Raw genomic sequence first — 6,901 nt, 5'->3', positions numbered from 1 at the left:
AGAAAAAAGAAGAAAAAAGAAGAAAAAAGAAGAAAAAAGAAGAAAAAAATTATCTACATGATTTAAATCCACAATGCTCAGGAAATACAGTCATAGAAGCGGTGCCTAGCTGTTGGAGCACATGTTGTAATCTAACCCTTTGGACCACCACCTAGGCACGAAAAGGAGAAAAGGAAGGACACGGATTCACTCTTCACTGCATTCCATGGATTTTGTGGCTTTAAACCAAACCCTTGAAGTTTTGTGACTCTTCTATATTATCTTTCACCCCCCTTCCACTTAGTCTCTTGGGGGGGGTGGGGGGAGGAGAGTGCTAAGGGAAGTGGGAAACCTCATTTTCCCTGCCACAATACACCTTCTGTTAAAAACAACAACCTACAAACAGAAATGTTAACTGCAAAATATTAAAGTCCATAGGTTAAAATAAAAAGAAAAAAAAGGTGAGGAAAAATAAAAATTTTCTTTTCTTTAAGAAAATATTCTTAACATAACAGTTTTAAAAGCAGCTCTAATGTATTCCTAGGTCACACAATTGTTAGGTCTGTTAAATATAGTATTACTGACTGTACAGGAAACTGATTAAGACATACACTTTAAGTGATCTGCACCAAGGTGGCCTCAGTGACCGCAAATGAGTGTGTGTTTGACAAAGCTTAGTTAAAACGATTTTTAAAGGGATCTCTCCCTTTTACAGTCGACTGCCGAAATATTTATACATATATATGCATAATTCTTACCTTTAAATCCTTTATCATTTTTAATTAAACCAGCAAATCAAAATGCTGTTCCCACTCGTCTCAGCAACAACTCTGTGCCTCATTTTACTTAAAGAGCAAGTGATCAAGTAGAAAGCAAGTATCATCTCAGCCAGTATAAATCGGTCAATAACATATCTCCCCCTACTTTGGCCCACGGATCAGAAGTCCTTTTTTTTGTTTGTTTGTTTAGGTTTTTTTCGTCCTTGCTTAAAGAAAAAAAAAAAAAAAAGAAAAAAGGAAAAAAAAAATGCTGCGCCTCACAACTTTACCAGCTGGGAGGTAATATTTCACATTCAGAAGTGGAGCATCAAGGACCAGATTTTTGTTTGTTTGCTTTTCCTGGATAAGCACCGAGAGGTAATAATCATCACAGTAATATTGAAAAAAAAAAAAAAAAAAAGGAAAAAAAAATTAAAAAAAAAAAAAAAAAAAAGAAAAAAAAAAGAAAAGAAAAAAAAAAAAGAAAGAAAGAAAAAAGAAATGTTTCCCCAACTTCACACTCCGTCTTCAGCCCCGGACCTGGGAGCCATCCCGATCAGTAAGTAATGATCCCATGAAACAAACCTACAGGCGCCCGGGTGTTACAAGACAGAATGTGCTAACATCGGGATAAATTAGTGAAAGGGAGGAAGGAAAAAAAGAAGAAGAAAGGACTGAAAATCTGGGCTGGATTCCGCCTGTTAGTTGGGAAGTGGCATTTTTTTCGCCCGTCCTGACAGATCTGATTTCTTGAAGTAACTTGAGGGGAAACGGGCGGAGGAGGCGGGGGGAGGGGGAAGAGGGGGGGCGAGGAAGAGGAGGAGGAGCGGGAGGGGGGGAATCACTGATCTGATAAACCGGTTATCAAAACATTTTGTGGGAGTGGAAGGACTGCGTGCTCTCAAAAGAACTAAATTTTCCCAAGGGTAAGATTTCGGGGAGGGGGGTGCCTGTCCCCGTCCCTCCGTCCCTCCCTCCCCCCTCTAGTCTTAGATCAGCGCTTTTTAAAAATAGCAAATAAAATTAAAAAAAAAAAAAAATCAGCATAGGCACGTATCAGTTTCGAATTGCTGTCTCGGGGGGAAAAAAAATAATAACAACGAAAAACCCGTGAGCTTGGGCTAGTCAGTCATGCGGTAAGTAATTCAGTAATTAGAGTCCGAGGAGATAAAGCAGACGACCTTTTTGTCAGGACAGATCGCTCCCACCTTATTGTCTCAGCAAACCTCGCAGTCTACCGTTATCACCCCCTCCCCCTTCCCTCGGCCTCCCTCCCCCCTCCCCAAGTCAGACGGTCTCGGAGCTTTAGCTTAGTATTTTTAATTAGCCGGCGATGGGAAGCTAAAAGCCGTAATGAATGGCCGGTGGGGGGGGGGGGGGGGGGGGCGGAGGCGCGGCGGTCCCGCCGCCCGCGTCACGTGACGCCGCCAGGCACCATTGGCCGCCGCCGACCGGGGCGCGGAGCGCGGCCGGGCCGCGGCCCGCCCCAAACACACCCGGCGGGCCGCGCCGCGCCCTGCCCGCGGCCCCGCCGCCTGCACTGGAGCCCCGGGGTGCCCCCCAGGAACACCTCGCCGAACCCCCGCCGCCTCCCCGGGGGGCGCATTTACCTCGGGGCTTTCCCTTTCCCGCACCTCAGGGCCGGGAGAACGAGACGGCGGTGGAAGCGGCCAAGGCATCAGCCACCGACGGACGATCCCACTCCCACCCCCCAGCTCCAACCTCGCGTCTCCGGTGTCTCGGTGTGACAGGCGAGGTGCCTCCCGGTCTGTCGGTGCCCCATCGCTCCTGCTAACGAGCGCCGTGCTCTCGGGGCCGGGGGGGGGCGGGGAAGCAATGCAGGCTTGGCTGTAATGGTGTCACTTTTATTCCCCCCCTTCCCCCTGCCCTGCGTTAGTTAAAACCCAAAAAAGGCACTACGCTTTAACGCCCCCCAAGTGCACCGTCAGGTATGGTTTGTGTGGCTACAGTGCTTTCATTCCCTCAAATAACTCACCCTGTTTGTGGGATTGTTTTGGGGTTTTTTTTCCTCCTTTTAAAATCCCCAAGAACCCTAGTTATCTCAACTCCCAAAACTCTTCAACACTCCCGTTTGCAGAGAAAAAAAAAAAAAATCCCCTCTAAGTGCTATAGACACACCACGCAACCGTACTTACGGTCTGTATTGGATCGAGTTGACCTTTTCCTTCTAACTGCATTGAGTGTGTTTTTGTTGCAGCCGCTTTTTATTTTAGGAAAAAAAATTCTAATGTCTTCAACAGATTTATTGTGTTTGGAGGAAGACAGCACCAGCTATCATGAACCTTCCTTTCTTTCTAGAAACAAAATTAAAACAACCAAAAAAAAAAAAAAAAAAAAAGGAAACCAAAATAAAATAAAAAGAAAAACGGGGCAGAGAAGGAAAACCCGGCATGTGTGTCTGTCCCCTCACGGGCTGACACACAGGCACAGGGGACAGGGGCGCTGCCCCCACGGCAGCGGCCGAGGCGGGGGAGTGGGAGCCTCGCTCCGCGCGGTACCTGAGAGGGACTTTTCTTTGTTCGCGATGCCCTTTCGCTGCCGGCCAATCAGCACCCAGCTTTTATGAAACCGGGCGCTGCGATTGGCCCGCCGCTCCTCCTGCCTGCCGGCGAGGGCGAGAGACACAAACACGCACCCGCTCGCACCCCCGGCACCCGCGCTCGCTCACATACGCATTGTACCTCGCTCACACGCCTTGTACCCTCACACCCGCACACACTGTTCCCTCACACACCCGCATTGTACCCTCACGCACACGGTGCCCTCACACTCCCCCCACACACTGTATACTCACACACTGTGCACTCACACGCACGCAGCCGCTCTCTCTGCAGCCCGCAGCCTACCCCGAGCCTCCTTTCTGCAGCCAGATACAAATCGTGTTTCCCATTTCAATTATCCTACATAGCATTTAGGGCTTAGGGAGAGGAAAAGAAATGAGGGGGGGGAAAAAAAAAAGAGAGAGGGGGAGGAGGGGAAAAAAATAGAAAACCAAGGTGGAGTGTAGCTCTGCCAAGACTCACACGTCGGGAGGAAGACTCCCTCATTTCGTTTTAATTTAATTTCAGGGCAGTTTTCGAAGCCATGATGAATGATTTTTCTGTGCCGGTTTCAAAGAGGCAATTTAGAATCTCAGTCATAATTTTTAAATGCCCCCTCATTCAAAATTATAACAGCTTGAAGCCAGCGAGAGAGGGTTGCTGATACACATGTGCTATTATTTTCGTGCTTAGTGGAGGAGAAAAGCAAACAGTGTCTGGAGGAAGGGGCTGAAGGGAGGCTCAGGGTAGGGCAGCACCTCCACCTCTGCTTGGGGGTCACCGAGGCGCTGCTCCGCTCTCGGATCAACCCTCTTTCTTGTATTCACTTTTTCAGCTCCTCATGTATTTTACTACATGTTCGTTTCTACAATATGGCTTAAGTTAGGCAGGTCGGGTTTTATTCTTTCTTTCTTCCTTTCTTTCTTCTTTTTTTTTTTCTTCCTCTTTTTCGGAAGGAAGGGGAGCAGAAAATAACCCTTTTGTTTCCAGACTGCTGATTTACTGCCGCACGCACTGAAGTGTGAATGCCAGCGACCCTATAACTACCACGTGAACATCCTTTCACAGGAATTAGTAACACAAATCTTCCCTATCGGGCTTTGTGTAGCTCGAAAATATCCCCCTTAATCATTCCTTTTGTTTACGTTGGGAGCCATTATGCTACACCACTGCGTTAAATTGCGTTTAACCCTTCGCGGACGGCGGGGGTGGGATGGGGGCGGCGGCGGCCGCCGCCGCCCGCGGGTACGGGGGGGGTCGGGAGGTGGGGGGCACTGCCCCTGGCCCCGCAGGCACCCTATTCCTTTTCATACCCTTAAGCACGATCTACTTTTTTTTTGTTTGTTTTTCTCTTTTACTTTTTTTTCCCCCCTTCCTTTTCCCCTTGATCTCGCTGGGACTGATCTCCCTGTGAAAATCGATACGGGATGTTTTTCTTGCCAAGCGCACGCATTGCCCAAGTCAAAATTTCCGGCAAGAAGTCAAAGAGTGGCATTTACGATGTCCTGCACACCCATGACAGGGTGACAAAATACCTCTTTGGATTTCATCCAGCTGAGCAAATCACGCGCGTCAGCGTCCCCGCGTTGCGCGCTTCCCTTCAAAAGGGGCGATTAATGGAGAGGTACCAGAGAAGCAAAGCCCCCCCAGACCCGGCTTTGCTGAGGAGGCTTTGCGGAAGGTGAAACAAGACTAGTGGAGCTAGAAACCGCCCGTGGCATGGCAGCCGACCGAGCTTTGGCCACCACGTCACCGTGACCAGGGGCCCCGGGAGGAAAGGCTGCCCTCCAGGTCCTGTGAGCCCCGGCTCCCGATTGCCCCTCCGGCCTCACGCCGCGGGCATTGGGGTCACCAACATACGCTCCTTTGGGAGGCCTTGAGGCTGCCCGGTCTGAGACTGCTCCATTTCTCCTGTACAAAAATACTTCCCCTTCAGGGGCTGATAATGAAGGGTTTATTAGCAGGGATAAGTTCATTGTCAAGGAGGCCCTTGATCACATTAAATGTTTAAGCCGTTACAAAGCGGGGGTGGGGGGAGAGGGGAAACGAAGCTAAAAAAAAAAAAGTCATGGCATGTGGGTAGTACAAAGAAGAAATGCTGAGGTGTAAATAGTGAACACATCCCCACTCTCCCGCCCGGGCGTTTGGACAACGCAGGGATAACCGCAGGGAGGGCGCTGCCAGCCTCCCCCCAGGGAGGGGACACTTGTGCCCAGCATTTGCAATTCGTGGAGGAGTGGGCATGTATAATATTACAAGGTACCGAAAAACACAGTTTCCCCGGGGTAGCTCTTGAGTCACTCAGCGGTTAGCAAAATTTTAAGATCAGCAACACCAAGCTTTTGGTCTACTTAGTCGTGGATCACTATTCCTGTTTCTTTACAGTATGTATTTTTCAGATTTAGGTAATGGCCTTGATTTTTCAGTATCGACCACTGTTTAGACACGTTTAACTTTGGGCTGCTTCTCGTCTGCGAAATTACAGTCATTTTCACATTATTATACAGTGAGTAGGAGACGGTTTGTATTTAGCGTTGGGTGGGGGAAGGGGTATTATGGGAAGTGATCTGCTACGGTCAGCACATAATTTCAGCCCAAAGAAAATTGCTTCTGAATAGACGGTCTGTTAACTAGCCAAGGAACAGTCACTGGGAGAGATTGCAAAAATGCCTCTGCTTTATCTGCCTTACACCATCATTTTAGTTTTTGAAAGCAACGGTCAGTGGAAGAGCCATTTCTCCAACCACAGAGGCCACCTGATGGGTAAAGCATCCTTAAAAACCTCCTTAGATCACAAAATTCGAAGGGGAGTCTCCTCTCTCGCCCCTTTCCCTCCTGGCTATTGTGCATGACTCTACAGGGAAGGAGCCTGCCCAGCGTACCACATGGTTACCGAAGCAGGGTTTTATTTATCCACTTCTGTGGCAGAAATTACAGCAAGACTGCTCGCAGGCCCGTGGGTGCATCTGCACCAGCCGATTCCCATGAGTGGCTGCAAAAGGACCGCTTAATTCACATTGTCTTGTCAGGTTCAGAACGTCAGCAGCCAGGGCCCGCTGTGTGATTTAGGGGTTTTTCCGCCTTAATTTCTACCTGCTTGCCAAATTAAATTACAACTTTGTATTTCTGTGCATTTTACAAGACGACAGACGACAGGCAAATAAGTTAATGATGTTTATCTACAATAGGAAATCCGGGTTTAATTGATGCAGCTGCAGACCGCTAATAATACCAAGAGATCACCACTCACCCTCCCTGCCCCCCGTCCCGTTTTTGTGTTTTTCTGGGGAGTTTGTTTTGGGTTTTTTGGTTTTTTTTTAAAACCTTTCCAGACATACGCATTGCATACGCTAAGGAAAATCACCGGCAAAGGTCTCTTTGTTTAGTGGAGGGACGCGAGGCGGGGATCCCTGCCCCCGGGCCGGCTGCAGCCCGCGTGTGCCGTGAGGAGAGGCTCCTTCCCGCCCCTCCTGCGGCCGCGGACCCCGCGCGCTGCCCGCTCCCCCGGGCGCTGAGCGGGCGGCGCCCAATCAGCGCGCCAGAAATCGCTTTCGCGGCCCGCCATTGGCCGGCGGCGCGCGGGGCGGGGCGGGGCGGCGGCCG

At 49.5% G+C, this 6,901-nt stretch overlaps 1 protein-coding gene across 1 annotated transcript in view; it reads right to left on the bottom strand.

Moving 5' to 3' along the window:
• The window catches only part of ZNF608 (zinc finger protein 608), an 81,450-nt gene extending 79,956 nt beyond the window's left edge, over positions 1-1,494 (bottom strand). Inside the window, exon 1 of the mRNA XM_042012869.1 lies at positions 738-1,494. The gene's annotated coding sequence lies outside the window, so the exon portion shown is untranslated. The remainder of the gene's footprint in view (positions 1-737) is intronic.
• Positions 1,495-6,901: the final 5,407 nt, after the last annotated feature.

Source organism: Corvus kubaryi, unplaced genomic scaffold (assembly GCF_017639235.1).
Source record: "Corvus kubaryi isolate FWS band 111438036 unplaced genomic scaffold, C.kubaryi_AGA036_p1.0 split1-37296, whole genome shotgun sequence".
Taxonomy (NCBI): Eukaryota; Metazoa; Chordata; class Aves; order Passeriformes; family Corvidae; genus Corvus; species Corvus kubaryi.
This window is presented reverse-complemented; position numbering and strand designations above follow the sequence as displayed.